The sequence below is a fragment of the Tachypleus tridentatus genome, chromosome 10 (genome assembly GCF_004210375.1).
Source record: "Tachypleus tridentatus isolate NWPU-2018 chromosome 10, ASM421037v1, whole genome shotgun sequence".
NCBI classification, from domain to species: Eukaryota; Metazoa; Arthropoda; class Merostomata; order Xiphosura; family Limulidae; genus Tachypleus; species Tachypleus tridentatus.
Window position 1 is genome coordinate 13,880,759 of NC_134834.1, and position 17,773 is coordinate 13,898,531.

Below are 17,773 nucleotides of genomic sequence, written 5' to 3' on the forward strand. Positions count from 1 at the left end.
GACCTTAAAGCAAAACAGATAATCAAAATACCACAATTATTCACTCAAACCTTTCGAAAGTTAAAAAAGTAAATACGTGAAAATGGTGCAAAGCCATTACGGCTCATGTCGTTATGTTTATCAATATAAACTACAAACATTTTAAAACAATTATTTTTCTCAATGCATTTAAATATTTCTAACACAAATCGTTATTTGTAACTTTCAGAAATTGTATTTAGAATGAATAATTTATTTCATCTCCTCACCTTATGCAACGATAAAAGTATTTATATGGTAGATTTGTTATGGCCTCGAAGCTACAACGATCGACTCTCAAACTTCGAATTCGAATCAAACAAACTCTTTCTTTCTTTTCGGCCGTGAGGGCGTTATAGTGTAACAGTCAATTCAAGGATTGGAAGTGGGTGGTATTTACTAAGCAACAGTCTTCTCTATCACTTTTAAATTAAGGACAGCTAACCCTAAATTAATTCTGAGCTCAGTAGAAACAAACACATCAACGGTGTTGACCTTACTGTCCAAGGTATTTTTAGACCTTCTCTCGGTTGGTGCCGCTAGAGAATTTTATCAGGTTGGTGTACTAATCACGAGTCTTTTCTCTCTTAGTTTCTTGTACCTGTCAGTGTTTTCGGTCATTTTGAGTTCTGTCTGTTTGTCTAGTCTTTTTTCCTTTCAAATCAAAGTTTAGATATACTCTGTAATACGTCTTCTGGTTAAAAGTTTACTATTGTTAACAGCGAACATCACATACTTTGTTTGGTTTGTCTTGAATTTTGCGCAAAGGTACATGAGGGTTATCTGCGCTAGCCGTCCCTAATTTTAGCAGTGTAAGACTAGAAGGAAGGCAGCTAGTCATTACCATCCACCGCCAATTCTTGGGTTATATTTTTAAGAAAGAATAGTGGGATTGAACGTCACATTATAATGCTTCTACGGCTGAAAGGGCGAACATGTTTGGTGAAAGTCGTGGGTTCGAATCCCCTTCACACCAAACATGCTCATCTTTTCAGTCGTGTGGGCGATATAATGTGACGGTCAATCGCACTATTCGTTGGTAAAAGAGTAGCCCAAGAGTTGGCGATGGGTGGTGATGACTAGCTGCTTTGCTTCAAGCCTTACACTGCTAAAATTAGGGACGGCTAGCGCAGATAGCTCTCATGTAGCTTTACACGAAATTCTAAACAAAACAAACCTTGCCAGCCAAACGTGACGTACAAAAAAGTATGTTCTGGCAAAGTAAAATAATTCACATAAATTCCATACATACACACACAAACACAAAGTTTAATTTTGCTAGGCCTAGATGAGCATACCTTGAGTGACAATGGCTGAGAGGAGTAACATCACAGCTTCTACGTATCCAAGCTTATCGTTCGGTTCTTTATCTTTGTTTCCATCTTCTTGGAGAGAAGGACATCGGTGAATACACTTTTGTATCACGATAAGGTTGAAAGATTGGACAAGAACTGCCAAACCTATTGCCAACCAAACCTAGGAAAACAACAGTAACCTGTTAAGTAATGGTTTAACTCCTTAACCCAAATGGAAGAGTCCACTCTTGGGATATGAGAGTTACCAGGCTCGAACCCAGGACATGTTAAGGTTGGATATAATTCCAGAATAATTTGTCACCCAAGAAGAGACGAGGAATGCGGTAGCTAGGTTGTTAGAGTTGTTCAAAATGTATAACTGGACACGGGTGTAATGTTAATATGCGAACTCAAATGGTAAAATGTCAGCTTCGGGTGTGAGAAGTTACCATTTCGACCCACGGATATGCTAAACGTGGATTACTACAAATCTATTAGATATTTCATTTAACACAAATCATTCGACATTTAATTAGGAAAATGACAGAGAAAATGTGCAATGTGCTTGTACACCTTTTCAACTAAATAGTGATAACAAACTCTGTGTTCAACAGATGTAATAATATCAAGTTATTCTACTCTACTTGAACAAGGAAGCACAAATGAACTGATTTATTTATGGTGGTTCCCCGTAGGACAGTGATCACATTTACAACGCTAAAATAAGTTGTTCGATTCCCATCGGTGGACACAGGAAATAGCCTGATGTGGCTTTACTATATGAAAAACACACATACACACATTATTTATGGTGGAACGTATAAACGTTTCCACAGAACATTGGTATGTCTTCTTCAGATTTGAAGTTGCGATCCCGAAGATGCAATGTTCGAGTCATGATATATTACTGAACACGAACTAGTCAGAAATCCTAAATTTGGGATGACCAAATAAATTACAAAATATTAGTCAAACATATTACAAAATAATATAGAGCAATTTAATATTGGTATAGGAAATAACTTGAAAACAACGTCACCGAGAAATGACATACTTATGCAATTAATAATCTAACCGTTATTTTCTCTAATGAAAAAATAGGCCTACTCCCTGGCTTATGGGTATTATCTAGGGCTTAACCAGTTCGGCATGGTAAGGTGGTTAAGGCACTCGACTCGTAATCCGAGGGTCGCGGGTTCGAATTCCCGTCACACCAAACATGCTTTCAGCCGTGGGAGTGTTATAATGTGACGATCAATTCCACTGTTCGTTGGTAAAAGTGTAACCCAAGAGTTGGCGGTGGGTGGTGATGACTAGCTGCCTTCCCTCTAGCCTTATACTGCTTAATTAGGGACGGCTGGCGCAGATAGCCCTCGAGCAGCTTTGCACGAAATTCAAACCAAACCAAACCGAAAGCTTAAGATACTAAAACCCGAGAGTCGAATATTCGTGGTTAACGCAGCTCACATAACCTGTTATGTGACTTTGTACTTTAATCAAGCAAACGTTTAAAATATTTTAAACAAACCGTTTTAGCGAAACTTGTTAATATAATACTTCGCAAGCTAAAAAATCTTCCGTAAAGGTAATATTTAAAAAATCATTTCATCTTTCTTGCAAGATTAAATCAACAGATGGCGTTCGTAGAATTAACGAAAAAACAATTGTTTGTTTGTTTTTGAATTTCGCGCAAAGCTGCACGAGGGCTATCTGCCCTAGCCGTCCCTAATTTAATGGTGTAAGACTAGAGGGAAGGCAGCTAGTCATCATCACCCACCGTCAAGTCTTGGGCCACTATTTTACCAACAAATAGTAAGATTGACTGTAACATTGTAACGTCACACGGCTTAAAGGGCAAATATATTTGGTGCAACGGGGATTTGAAGCCGCGATCCTCAGATTAGGAGTCGGACGCCTTAACCCACCTGGCCATGCCGGGCCTCGAAGGAACAAAACAAACCTATGAATTAAATGAGTTTTGCTGTTAACAAGTCCTATTTAAAACTGTGTTGTTTGCCTACGCAGGTTTTGTTTTTAACGTACGATTATTCGAGATAGAATAAATAAATGCTTTTACGCGGTAGTTTGATTTGTAACAAACGCATTTATTGATTTATTTAAAGTGTGACTAAGTATTTATCAAGTGAATGTAAATTAAAACAGCAGTCCATTTTTAACTTGACTGATTCACAGATCGTACAGCAGATCAGATTGCTATTCCAAGTTATCTCAGCTTCGTAAGGCTTAGCTACCTACGTATTTGTCTTTTTATGAAGAAACTACCAAGGTCACCTCTCACTGTCACCAATTTTGAGCTACTGACCAAAGAAAAAAAAACAAACGGTCGGTAGCATCATACCAATAACAATCTACACTCAGGGATTGGCTGTCACTCTTATAACGCACCCACAACTAAAAGTGCGGGGAACGTTCTGGGGTATCACATGGATTCGAACACAGCTCTAAAATTCTGATTTTCACCACTGTGACGAACTGTGCCCCAGAAAGTTTAAACACGTTACCCTCTGATGACAGTTCTCGCAATACACGGGTGGGAAGTTAACAATTAACAAAAGGTGTGATCATATGATTACAATTTATAATCCAATAATGTAACAGACAAATGCAACGTTAAAACACATAATTACAGTTTCCAGCCAGTAAAATAACAAACAAGTACAGCTTTAAAACACTTAATTATATAGTCTTAAGCCAGTAATATAGCAGACAAGCACAACGTTAAACTACATAATTACAGTCTTAAGTAAAAAAATAACATACAATCACAACATTAAAATACGCAATTACAGTTTTAAGCCAGTAATATAGCAGACAAGCACAACTTGAGTACACGTAATTAGTCTTAAACCAGTATACCAACAGATAAGTACAAGATAACACATATACCCTTCAAAAAAAGAAACGCAAAAGGGATATTTTTGTTATTTTAAAGAGAAATATATGTAATAACGTTACAAGCTCAGAGTATGTGATGTTACACGTGTTAAGGCACTGATTGTCAGACCAAAATCACAATGAAAGTTGTGCACTTTGAAAACGGAGAAAAACATCGGATTTTTTCGCCAAAACGCATTCGTGTCCAATAAATTTGTTTGAGAGATCTGCATGTTCTGCAAGTGCAACATGTGCAAAATCCCTATAAAAGTGACGGATTCTCGGATTCCATAGCTCAGTGTTAAGACACCGACACGCAATACAGTTACGCCAAGACTGACTGAAGCACAACGCAACAACGCCATTGGTCGCTTGAAGCAGGCGAATCTCGATCAGATGTTGCCAGAGCTGTGAATGTCCACCCAAGCACCATTACAAGGCTATGGAATCATCACCAACAACATGGATCAACTTGTGACCGTCCACGATCTGGCAGACCTCGTGTGACCACGCCCGCACAAGATCACTACATCCGGTTACGTCACCTTCGACATAGGACCACCACTGCGACGTCTACTGCCTCAACCATACCAGGGGTGCATAGGATTTCCGATCAGACCGTATGCAACCGTCGACGAGATTCTTAGGCCCCATGTGCAACCCATCATGGTGAACGTCAACGACGTTTTTCAACATGACAACGCCCGTCCTCACACAGCCCGACTCACCACTGTCTTCTTGAGACACTACAACATCAACGTTCTTCCCTGGCCCTCCAGATCACCAGATTTAAACCACATCGAACATCTTTGGGACGAGTTGGACCGACGTCTGCGACGGCGACAACCTCAACCGCAGACTCTACCTCAGCTTGCAGCAGCTTTGCAGGCTAAGTGGACAGCCATTCCACAGGATGTGATTCGTCATCTCATCGCTTCCATGGGCAGGAGATGCCAAGCAATTATTGATGCTCACGGGGGTCATACTCGTTATTGACGTTGAGTGACGTTAAACGTCAACTAGTAAGCATGGACTTCGCCTTTGGAGACTTTGGATGTTCAGCAGTGAATGTGCAAAGTTTCACACATGTCATACAGAACTACCCGGAATAAACTTGTTAACAATATGTCTCAAATTTTGCCTTTTGCGTTTCTTTTTTTGAAGAGTATATAATTACAGTCTAAAGTGAGTAAAATAACAGCCACTTTATTACACGTAATCTTAAGCCAGTAAAATAACAGCAAAAAACGACCTTGGACAGAAGGAGTGCTTTAGATCAGTTATTGTTTCTATTTGTATATATAACAACATTTAAGTTCTGTTATAAGACTATAACACTGACAGAACAACCAACAGAAGTCTTAAAACGGGAATAACTGGCTAGATTGACAAATTTATAAATATTTACTGTTAGTACACAGAAAACTAATAAATAACGCACGTGATATAAGTATGGCTAGCAAAACAAATTATTAACTAAACAATTGTTTAGTTTTGTTTAACTATTTTCAAACTAAGGTTTTACACACCTGTCAAACTGATAAAGTGATACTGATCTACTACGTGAAGTGTATAAAAACTAAAGGAAAAGTCTCGAGTTTCTTGTTGAATCACACCATGATATATAATTTGAAATCATTCACTTATTCAGTTTAATAAATTATAATCTTACAAACAAGACTGTGAAATTTATAACGCATTTTTTAATTTCAAAATTGCACACAAAACACAAATTTAGGTGAAATCCGAAATGTACGGGCCCTACATGGACAGATGGTTAAGGCACTTAACTCGTAATCTGAGGATCCCGGATTCGAATCCCCGTCGCACCAAACATGCTCGTCCTTTCAGCTGTGGAGACGTTATGTGACGGCCAATCCCACTATTCTTTGGTAAAAGAGTAGCCCAAAAGTTGGCGGTGAGTGGTGATGACTAGCTGCCTTACCTCTAGTCTTACACTGCTAAATTAGGAACGGATACTGCAAATAGCCCTCGAGTTGCTTTGCGCGAAATTCAAAACAAACCGAACTGCACGTATGGGTTTGTCTTGTTGAAGAAATGATCCAGTATTAACAACTAAATAATCGTGTTTCTCATTTCGTTTTACGCAAAACTGATCATTCACTTTGGTTTTAATAAAAGTAACGTATAATAAAGCATCATTAATAGAAACAGTAACTAATTCAGTAAAAAAAAACTCTATATTTTGGTATTTTATTAAATTTATTTATTAAATTAAAATAAACGTTACAAAACTATTATATACATTTTTCTCCTTAGCTGAAAATTTAACATAAAGGTTAAAAAACATATACATATATTAAATGGCGGGAAAAGCCATTTAGCCTAATTTTGTTCGATGTAATATTCGAACGACACCATGCACTGTTTAATTTCTCTGTCTGTCACCTTTAAATATCTCGTCGCATTTAATACTATAATTATTATTTCAAAAGTATGAAAGAAAAACGTATTCGTGTTTAGTAAACATAAAATAATAATAGTTATATCGCTATTAGTAAATTATATAAGTCCAATAATGTATCATTTATCGTCCACCCGTAAGAGAAAATTTGTGTCTATTGTTTAGTACAGTATTACCACACCTGCCGTTAGACATTTATTTGGTTGGAAGAGTTCTTGTGACTTTTCCACTCTGGTGGTAGAAAGTATCGTTTATTCCATTATCTCGAAAGTCTACGAGAACAAACGAGAGCGAACAGTTGTATACACAAAATCGACGTTTCGGGGTTTGACGAATCCAGCAAACAGTTCGTCTCATCATAACATATCTTTTTTTCTTTAATTTGATGTTTTTTAGGATGGTTATAGTAAATTTATTACTTTATTTCGGTTATGATTATTATTATTAATAAACCCAACTGGAATTAAGTTTCCATTTCTTATCGTATGTTTATCTTCAACGGTTCATTAAACATGAGAACGGCTAACGTTAAACATATGGGACAAAGTGACTGTTATAGTTTCGTAAGATGACCATATGTTTTAATGTTTTTCCTGTTTATTTTAAACGATAACAAATATCCGATAGCCTTAGTTCTTAACTTAAACTTTTATGACTCCAATTCAAGAATCTAGACCTTCGAATTTCTAGGAATATTGGAATATACAGGTTTTAAAACAAATTTAAACCTACAATAACAAGTACAGTGTGTGATATCACACTGACACAATGATAACAAACGTTGTAAATCGTCTCTAAGATGCATTCTTGAAACAGTCAAAACTGTATTAAAAATGTATTCGATTTCTGTATAGTCACAAACTAACTTAACATACCTTTCTTTAAAAATTGAAAATGTTTAACAGAACTATCATTAGAATAACCCTTTCAGTGGTTACAAGAAACTACACATTTCGTTCTCGAGGCTTTAGTTCGGATGCACGAGCTTTGAGTAAATTTGTTGATTTAATGAAGGCTTAGTGATATGCGTGTGGTTATGTTAACTGCCTCTGAATGGTACATAAACGTCGAACGTTTTATTTTATTAACAAGAGTGAAAATTTAACTTAAACGTTTTTTTTTATTGTGAATTATGGACGATCTTTATACTTTTTTAATATTTGAATAAATTAAAACATGATTATCTCATCAGCAGGGGCGTAGATTTTTTAGACCCGATGGGGGGATGATTTTTGCAACCACTTATATGGACTGTTCAATTTACAAATTGTTAATCTCTGATTACGTGAACCTGAAAGCTGTAAACATGCAGTCACAGAGTAATCTTGTTGCCACGATACTTGCATGTATACTTAGGCCTACTGACTGATACTTACGAACTATCGCTTAGATCGAAAAGCTTAGAAGCACGTCTATATTAAAGATGTACATTTCGGCTACTGAAAAAGCCTACATCTAGGCCTAATTATGTAATTCGATTGGTAAGAACACGAGAATCACAAGAACAAACACACAATTTGTAGGCCTGTGATGCAATAAAACAATTCAACGGACCAAATTGTAGGGGGAATAATTGTATGCGCCATATCCCCAACCTAAAATGAAGGGGGGTGTATATCCCCATCCCCCAGAATCAACGCGCCTGCTAATCAGTGAAGATGCACTGTAACCATTTAGTTTACACTTCCTAGTTGCTATGCACTGTTTTTCATGAGCATGTTTTCTTGGTGCTTTTAATCAGAATGTTTCAGTAATACTTCTGAGTTATTTTAAAATTTAAATTTTACTTCTGTTAACGACATTATAGTCGCCTATAAAGGGCCAACCAGATAAATGGTCTAATTGTTTTGGAAATTCGGGCAAAGCTTTACAAGGGCTGTTTGTGCTAGCTGTATCTAATTTGGAACTGATACACCAGAAGTTAGGCAGTTTAGACAACGGCACCCACCGTAGCCTGTTGAAATACTAATCGAATAGCGGGATTTGACTGTTGATTTTATAATGCATCTGCGGCCTCAAAGGCGGAGCCTCGAATTCACCGTCCAGCACACTGTTCTCAAGAACATTCCTGGCTCTCACAACAATTAGATCTGAATATCTGAATCATAAATTCTGTATTTCGTTTATGTATAGGGAAAAACTACACAGACGTATAACGTTTCTGAGTAAATATATCAAATCATGTCCAAACTTATGGATCTCTGAGGTATAAATTCTATACTTCAGTGATTTCAAAAATAAAAGTAATCTGATTCGTAATAAATCAGAGTGTAGGCCAGAAAAAAAAAGGTTTACCCTGTTTTTTAAATAAAATAAAAACACATCATTTATAAATGTAAAAAAACCGAAAAAACAGCAATAATAAGACAGTTTTTCATAAATTAGTGACACCTATTGTATTCACGAAGACTAGAAATTTTCAGTAATTTTTAGAAGTGAGATTTTAATGTAAATGCAAAAACAGTTAATCTTTGACATGCTGAATGATTTGTTGATCGAGTCACTAAGTTTAAGTATTTTTGTCAGCTAAGCTAGTCAGGTTAGTTATAAATCACTGCAAAGCGTTATGGTATATTAGCCGGCAGCACTTTTGGAGTTTGTGTTAAAAATATATATTTATGAAATTAGGCCTACATACAAACTTGGTTATACCAAACTTTTATTAAAGAAATAAATTAATTTGTTATCTCTACGTGTACTGTACCTCGGATTATTTTTATCATATAATTCAAAAGAATTCGCCCAAAAATTGAAAAAAATGTTACAATAATACTCATTGAAGTACACAAGACACATCAATGCATTTAAAATTATAATCCTGCCAGTCGTAAATTGTAAATAATATTTAGAAATATTTGAAATTTGTTTCTTCTGGATTAAAATGTGGGAGATATTTCCGGATACTTAAAAATTATCTTCAAGGGATTGAAACGTGGATGATATTTAAAGATGTTATATGCTACTGGAGTGTAGCTAATAATTCAAAATGTTCACAACATATAAAATGCCACAGCAGACTTACAACGTTATATGTTATATGTTACTGGAGTGTAGCTAATAATTCAAAATGTTCACAACATATAAAATGCCACAGCAGACTTACAACGTTGGAAACCGAGTTTCGATACCCGTGGTAGGCAGAGCCCGGAAAGCCCATTGGGTAGCTTTGTGTTTAAATACAAACAAACAAACTGAAATGTAGACGAGACATTTCGTGATATCAATAGAACACCTACTTTTCACCGTCTGAAACGTGGTTAACATGAAAAGTTACTTACATTCCACTGAAATGGAAGGACAATCACCCATGCTCGACTCATTTCCGACGGGGCACGAGTAATGAACGTTGTTCGATCAAAGCAGTAAGCAAAGCTAAAGTCAACGGCGGTTTCTTTTCAAGGAAATCGTCATTCCACCCATGGCAATGTCAACTTCCTACAGTTATGGTAAACGGAATAAAATGTCTTAGCTTTTGTAAAACTCGTGTGATATTTCTTAGAGAAATAATTTACTTTATTTTTTCATGTAAATTACTCCTATATATTCAATCCAACACATTTTCAAACGTTATTTGAGCCGTACTTTGAAGTTGAGGTGTATATACATGAAAATATCATTAAGAAGTTTTAAATAGGTAAAGAATCAGTATATGAAGAAAAATACCCCCTTTATTTCAAAAACAAAACATTTTATATCTGTTCTAGGGTTTATTCGAAGTACATAAGCCAATTATCAGAAATCAAAATGGTTTATATTATATTTTAAATAGAATTATACATGATGCCAAAAACCTTTTAGATCAACGGAACAAGAATATCAGTTTTTAATTCTAAATTCAGAAGTTCTGTATTAATATGCAAATAAACTTTGTATTTATTTCTAAAATGCTCCCTAGTGGCACAGCAGAATATATGCGGACTTATACCGATAGAAAGCGATTTTCGATAGCCGTGGTGGGCAGGACGCAGATAAACTTTTTTTGGCTTTGTGCTTAATAAACAACAACAGCTTATTTTTTAAACAGAAGTAACCCAAAATTATGAGTTATTTGAAACAATTTCAATTTATTTCAGAACTCTATGTTAAATGTAATGAAATACGTTTAAACTTGTGTATTGGACCCTTAACTATAGATGGTGAGCAATACGAAATTCTCATATACTTTAGTTTCTTTCGTTGGAATGTTTTGTGGTAGTTTGAGCGATTAAAAGTTTGTTAAAAATGTTTTAAAATCTGAAGTTAGAGAGTTTACTGCAGTGCCGTGATTGGCGAAGCTACGCGACGGCTATCTGCGCTAGCCGTCCCTAAATTAGCAGTGTAGAACTAGAGGGAAGGCAGCTAGTCATCACCACCCATCGCCAACTCTTGGGCTACTCTTTTAATAACGAATAGTGGGATTGGCCGTACCATTATAACGCTCTCATGGTTGAAAGAACGAGCATGTTTGGTTCGACGGGGATTTGAACCCGCGCCCATTAGGTTACGAGTCGAACACTTTAACTCACCTGGCCATGCCAGGCCATGTTGAGTTCGATCAAGGGTTATAACCAATCAAAGTAAACAGAAAAATCGGTGTCTCAGAATGAGACCATTCAGCGAAACGACCCTGAAATAAGGCTTAAGTGCAAGCTTTATTTTTGAAAGAAAAGTGTGTGTATTTTCTTAAAGCAAAGTTACATTGGGCTATCTGGTGAGTCCACCGAGGGGAATCGAACTCCTGATTTTAGCGTTGTAAATCCCTATACTTACCGCTGCACCAGCGGGGGACATTGGAAGGAAAGGAACGGGTAGTTTGAAAAATGATCTCGCGACAGTAATATGTTAACTAACATATTAACTGGTATATCTAGTAGATATACCAGTTCATAGCGATTTTTGTTGGTAAAACAAAATAGAGACTAACGTATTTTACCGAAGTTGGTTGCAATAAAAGAGTAAATATCACATGCTTGTATTAACGCTTACTTCCTTTCAAAGTAATTTTGGAATTATTGAAAATTCCCCAATTATAGATACAAATAGAGTAGTTACAAAGTTTGAAAGGTCGTGGTCTCTAAACAACGCTTAAAAACTATCTATTTTTTATTTTTATTTCATACATGAGGATCGTGTTACTTGATTATGCCAAAACGAGTGATAAATAATAATATATTTTTAAAAAACAGATAAATACTTGTAGGCCTAACATGAAAATTAGGTAACTAATCATAATCAATATGTCAACTGGTAGTAGACTCTTTCGATCGATTGACATTAATACTTCCTTGAAAGGTAAAGGCAAAACGCCTACTGTCGAAAGTAAGATCGAAAATTAATTTAACGTTTCTATATATTTCGAGAATAAATACGAAACATTCCAAATTAGCAAAGTCCAAACTGCTCCTTACACCCAGAGAAGCAGCTGGGGAAATCGAACTACCACACCGATATTCTAAACAACTTTAAAAGTTTCACTCTTCTAATGTTTTCCTTTGAAAAACAAACGTTTGATTTCATGTACATCACTTTAACTTTAACTTTGACAATGAAAGTTTGACAACAAAGTCAATGAAAAGGAGTCCACATTCTTTTGGGAAAACGACACTCTATCCTATTGCGTAGTGGTAGCTGCGCCTTGTTTACACATTGCAGAGTAACTGTATTATTTTCCTAACCACTATATATTTATTTTTATGATTAAAGCTGTTGTTATTAAAAACATTGGTTTAAAGCATGAACCCGAATACGATTTGTAGTAGACACCAAATTAACGCACTATTTTACTGAAATGCCTAAAACAAACATATTTTATTTTATTATTTTATGTGTTTTAAACAGATATTTTTCGAGACATATTACATTTAATATCTTGCTTCTTCGTTATGGCTGTTATCAAAACAAACTTGTAATGTTACAGTTTGTTAAATAGAGGGAACTGCGGGACATAATGAAAACGTTAAGATAAGCCTAAAAAGTTTTAATATTTGATATAAGGTTTTCTATATGAAGTTTATTATTTTTGTTGATTTAATTTAATTATAAATATATAAGTAATTATTGGTATTATTATTGTTAAAGCATTAAAACCTTTTACGTTTGAGCGACTCGTAATTATTATGTATGGTATTTTGATTTATTTTTTTAATCAGAGACTTTTTATATCCGTTTTTCCCCAGTGACGCTAGACCTGATTCAATCAAAGAACTTGTATTTTAGTTCGAGATTAACAAACTTTGCAGAGATGGCCCAATACATCCTGGTTATTACCGTCGTGGTTTTGGGTTGGTGTGTGTGGTACATGATGATTTATCCTAAATGTGAGTGTACTTTTACAACAGACAATCTGTTTGTTTAGTAAACTCGAGTAATTGAAACTGAAATTTGATAATAATTTAGATGCTAACGAAATCTGAACGTCAATCGACTTCCAGTACTGGCTTCGTATTTTTACTGAAGTTCAACTGACCATTAGCGGTCGCCATTACCATCAAGTAATGTATCGAGCAATGTTTTATTTTTCAGAACATAATGTTGAGTTTACATGGTGAACGCTTTATTCGAACATAGGGAAGAAAAGTTTTCATCAGTTCTTTTCTCATCCTGTTTTTCATACGGGTATGTCAACATTTGAAAATTCAATTTTGTGTTATCTACCGTACGTTATTAGTGGTTATCTAAATCTAATAAGTTAGATTATGCTTGTACCCCGCTAGTGCAGTGGTACGTCTACGGATTTACAAAGCTAAAATAAGCGGTTCGATTCCCCTCGGTGAGCTCAACAGATAGCCCGATGTGGTTTTTCTATAAGAAAAAACACGCAGATTATTCTCCGACGGCCATTATTGCGCAACTTTGCGTTAAAACAAGTAAATAAAATCCAAAAACTGAAATGGCAGTTCACAGGTTGCCGAAATATTTTAGTCATTAAAACGATCAAATGTCTGCTGAACACAGTCAGTTTAAGGTAGAATACTTGGAAAAGTAAAGGATGCAAATAAAAGTAAAAAACAACATCTAAAATCAATATTGGTTTTATTTTTAATGTCCTTCAGCAATGTTTTGGGCTAAAACAAGTATTTTTAAAACATAAAAACTCGATTACGAATAGTCAATACGAATACGAAAGTCAACTGTAATCGAAGCTGGGTGGATAATTTTTCACAGAACAATTACTTAGTAACTTATAGAGCATTTAAAGTCTTTATTGAACTTAAGGGTACGAGTATATATATATATGTATATATGTGTGTGTGTGTGTACTTCTGAATAGATTAAATATAGCCAACAGTGAGTGACTGATGAGTTTTGTTTATGAATAGAAGACCCAACTTAATTAGTGTTTCGTGGTTGTTGAAAATAAAATTCTTAAACTCATTTATCACACGTTAATGTGTGGAATCATAGAATATATTTTTCCACCTCAAATGTTTCTGTTTTGAATGTTATATTTCGGTGTCGATATGTATGTGTAGAGCAATATATATTCTTCTGGTATAGTTGCTACAATAGTAAACGTTTTCGCCGCATACATTCTGTGTGACTGAGATGGTCCTTCTTGCGTGTTCAAAGTGGACGCTCAAATTTCCAGATGCAGAGGTTCCCACAAAGCAAACTACACAGAAAACCACGCTGTAAACTGTGTTTTCTTTGTTGGAAGTTTGTTTTAAAATGTCAGTTATAGAAGAATCCTTCAAAAACGTTTTATTGTTATGGCAACACGAGGACTGTTTTATATCCTTCCATCGTCTTGACGTATTTTTCTTACTTCTAAGTAGCATTTTGAATGGTGTCCTCAGTATTCTCGAACAAATGTTGTATTTGACGTGAAAAGGTGTCTCAATTTGATGGTTCTACTAAAGCGTAAATGGTTCGGTCCTCCTATTATTTAAATTTCTTTAACACAAAATTATTTTCACCAAAATTTAGTTTTTCGTTTTCCAACTCAAATAGCTAATCATATGAAGCAAGGCAAGGAGCACCTAATCTTCTTCAGATGGAGAAACACATATGAACAGTATAAACATGGGTAATTACGAAAGGAAAATAAATAAGGCAAGTCACAAAATCGGAATCTAACAATTCGTGTGTCTCACGAAAGGTTTTTGTATAAAATGATAGTCTAGATGGTTAAAAACGCCAACCGCCAGCTCCTAAGTTACTTTTATTTCATCGAAAATTGGACTTGACCTCTACCATTATAACAAATCGACGATCTTAAAGTGCAGTAAAGGGACAAAAACATTGGATTCACAGGAATATTATTGGCTCTTGTGATATTTAAGATGGAGGGTCTCATAAGTATTGTTCAGTGTAAGATTCTCGTAAGGATATTATTGGCTCTTGTGATATTTGCGATGGAGGGACTCATAAGTATTGTTCAGTGTAAGATTCTCGTAAGGATATTATTGGCTCTTGTGATATTTAAGATGGAGGGTCTCACAAGCACTTTTCACTGTAAGATTCTCATAAGGATATTATTGGCTCTTGTGATATTTGCGATGGAGGGTCTCATAAGTATTGTTCAGTGTAAGATTCTCGTAAGGATATTATTGGCTCTTGTGATATTTAAGATGGAGGGTCTCATAAGTATTGTTCAGTGTAAGATTCTCGTAAGGATATTATTGGCTCTTGTGATATTTAAGATGGAGGGTCTCACAAGCACTTTTCACTGTAAGATTCTCATAAGGATATTATTGGCTCTTGTGATATTTAAGATGGAGGGTCTCACAAGCACTTTTCACTGTAAGATTCTCATAAGGATATTATTGGCTCTTGTGATATTTACGATGGAGAGTCTCACAAATATTTTTCACTGTAAGATTCTCATAAGGATATTATTGGTTCTTGTGATATTTAAGATGGAGAGTCTCACAAGCACTTTTCACTGTAAGATTCTCATAAGGATATTATTGGCTCTTGTGATATTTAAGATGGAGAGTCTCACAAGCACTTTTCACTGTAAGATTCTCATAAGGATATTATTGGCTCTTGTGATATTTAAGATGTAGAGTCTCACAAACACTTTTCACTGTAAGATTCTTATAAGGATTCCGTAAACACCTTCTTTAAGCTATCTTTTCCTCAACATGAAAGATCAGTAAGTTATGAAAAGACGATTCTGGTTACCAAACCAAACTGGGGTATAAAAATGTATTTCAAAAACGGCTGGTATGGGTATTAAAACTTTAATTAAAATAAATCACAGAACAACGTTTCGACCTTCTTAGGTCATCTTCAGGCTAACAAAAAGACACTCTTGGTCACCAAACCAAACTAATGTATAAAAACACTTCTATCGATTTTCTTTTCTTAAACGTTCTCTGTCCTCTCACATTTATAAATATTAACCAATGCGACGCGCCAAGAGACAGTATGTATTAGTGGTTTGTTGCAGTTAGAAGGCCATAAATCTTAAATTATAACCGTGATAACAATTATTAATCTGGAACTTTAGATATTTGACCAGAAATGTTTATAGATTTTGAACATTATAAACTGTTTAACTTCGGTGGATTAACGTCGGACATTAGTGTTATTTTTACGAATACATTATATAACTTCAGCTGTGAAAAACTCGCGTGTAATCAGCGAAGAGCTAGCTAGCTCCCTATCAAGTGAATTGTATCTATATCACGTTGTAATTAATTCACTCTTCGTGAATCCTCGATACGACATAAAGGAAGTTCTAGATCAGATATAAGACGCAGTGTTTTTTGTAAGTTTGTAAAACTTTTTACGTATGAGTCATTATTTGTAATCACCGTAATTATGAATTGTGTTATTGTTCGTATATTAAAATATATTCACGTTAATATATTGGACGAAGTAGTAACATGGACGAAGAAAGAAAACTGTGAATATGAATCTCATTGGCAAGTATCATGAATGTGATACATATTGACATCTAATCAATTTCTAAATTTGAATTATTATTACACCCAGTTTCAGTTTCAGTTTAAATACTACTTTTAATTCTTGTTTGAAACTACTAAAACATAAATTAATTTATCTATAAGCCCATTGAGTTATTCCAACGAATCAGGCCCGGCGTGCCCAGATGGTTAAAGCTCTCCACTCGTAATCTTGGTTGCGTGTTCGAATCCCCATCAAACCAAACATGCTCGCCCTCCCAGCCGTGGGGGCGTTATAATTTGACGGTGAATCCCACTATTCGTGGGTAAAAGAGTAGTCAAGAGTTGACGGTGGGTGGTGATAACTGGCTGCCTTCCATCTAGTCTTACACTACTAAATTAGGGACGGCTAGCGCAGATAGCCCTCGTGTAGCTTTGCGCGATACTCAAAACGAATCACCTACGCCTATTTTGTTATCATAGCTTTCGGTCTAAGCCTATTTCAATATTTTTCCTATTTAAAAAAAAAAGAAGAGAGTCATGTCTTACCTGTCTATGGACCATTCCTATCATGCCATTCCAAGATCCATTGGATAGCGGTGATCCCCACTTACCATCAGGAGGTCTGTAAAGTTCATACCTGTAATAGAAATATTAGCTGGTTTGTTGAAAGACATACACCACCAGAATGTCCCTAACCACCGAAGATAACGAGTGGTAACTCTCTTTCAGATGGATTGTGAGTTTTCCTTTACTTGTCTTGTTTAATAGAAATACGGAAATCCAAAAACTGATCGAAATAGGATAATTTTTTTTTTGAATTTTGCACAAAGCTACACGAGAGCTGTCTGTTCTAGCCGTTCCTACTTTAGCAGTGTAAGACTAGGGGGATGATAGCTAGTCATCACCACCCACCGCCAACTCTTGGGCTACTCTTTTACCAATGAATTGTGGGATTTACTGTCACGTTATAACGCCCTCACGGCTGAAAGGGCCAGCATGTACGGGAATTCAAAACCGCGACCATTAAATTTCGAGTCGAGTGCCCGGGCCGTCATTTTAGGCAGAGGGCTTCTATTCCGAAGTTGCAGCTTACGAGTCGAACGCCCTAACTGCTAGCCTACGCTAGACCGACAACATAAATAAGTGGTCATATGTATGTCTTATCGACATTGGAATACGGAGTGGAATGTATACACTAAAGTACTATACGGAGTGGAATGTATACACTAAAGTACTACAGTGTTCTTAACTTGATTATGCCGGTGGGGCAACTGTAAGTCTTCGAAGTTACAACGTTAAAATCAGTG

At 35.7% G+C, this 17,773-nt stretch overlaps 1 pseudogene across 1 annotated transcript in view; it reads right to left on the reverse strand.

The window, feature by feature from the left end:
- LOC143228013 (glutamate receptor ionotropic, delta-1-like) overlaps window positions 1–17,108 on the reverse strand; it is a 29,114-nt pseudogene extending 12,006 nt beyond the window's left edge. Inside the window, exons 1-3 of the transcript XR_013015148.1 lie at window positions 17,013–17,108; window positions 9,912–10,068; window positions 1,317–1,494 (exon numbers count right to left, since the gene is read on the reverse strand). The product of XR_013015148.1 is annotated as a glutamate receptor ionotropic, delta-1-like (transcript). The remainder of the gene's footprint in view (window positions 1–1,316; window positions 1,495–9,911; window positions 10,069–17,012) is intronic.
- Between the last annotated feature and the right edge of the window lie 665 nt (window positions 17,109–17,773).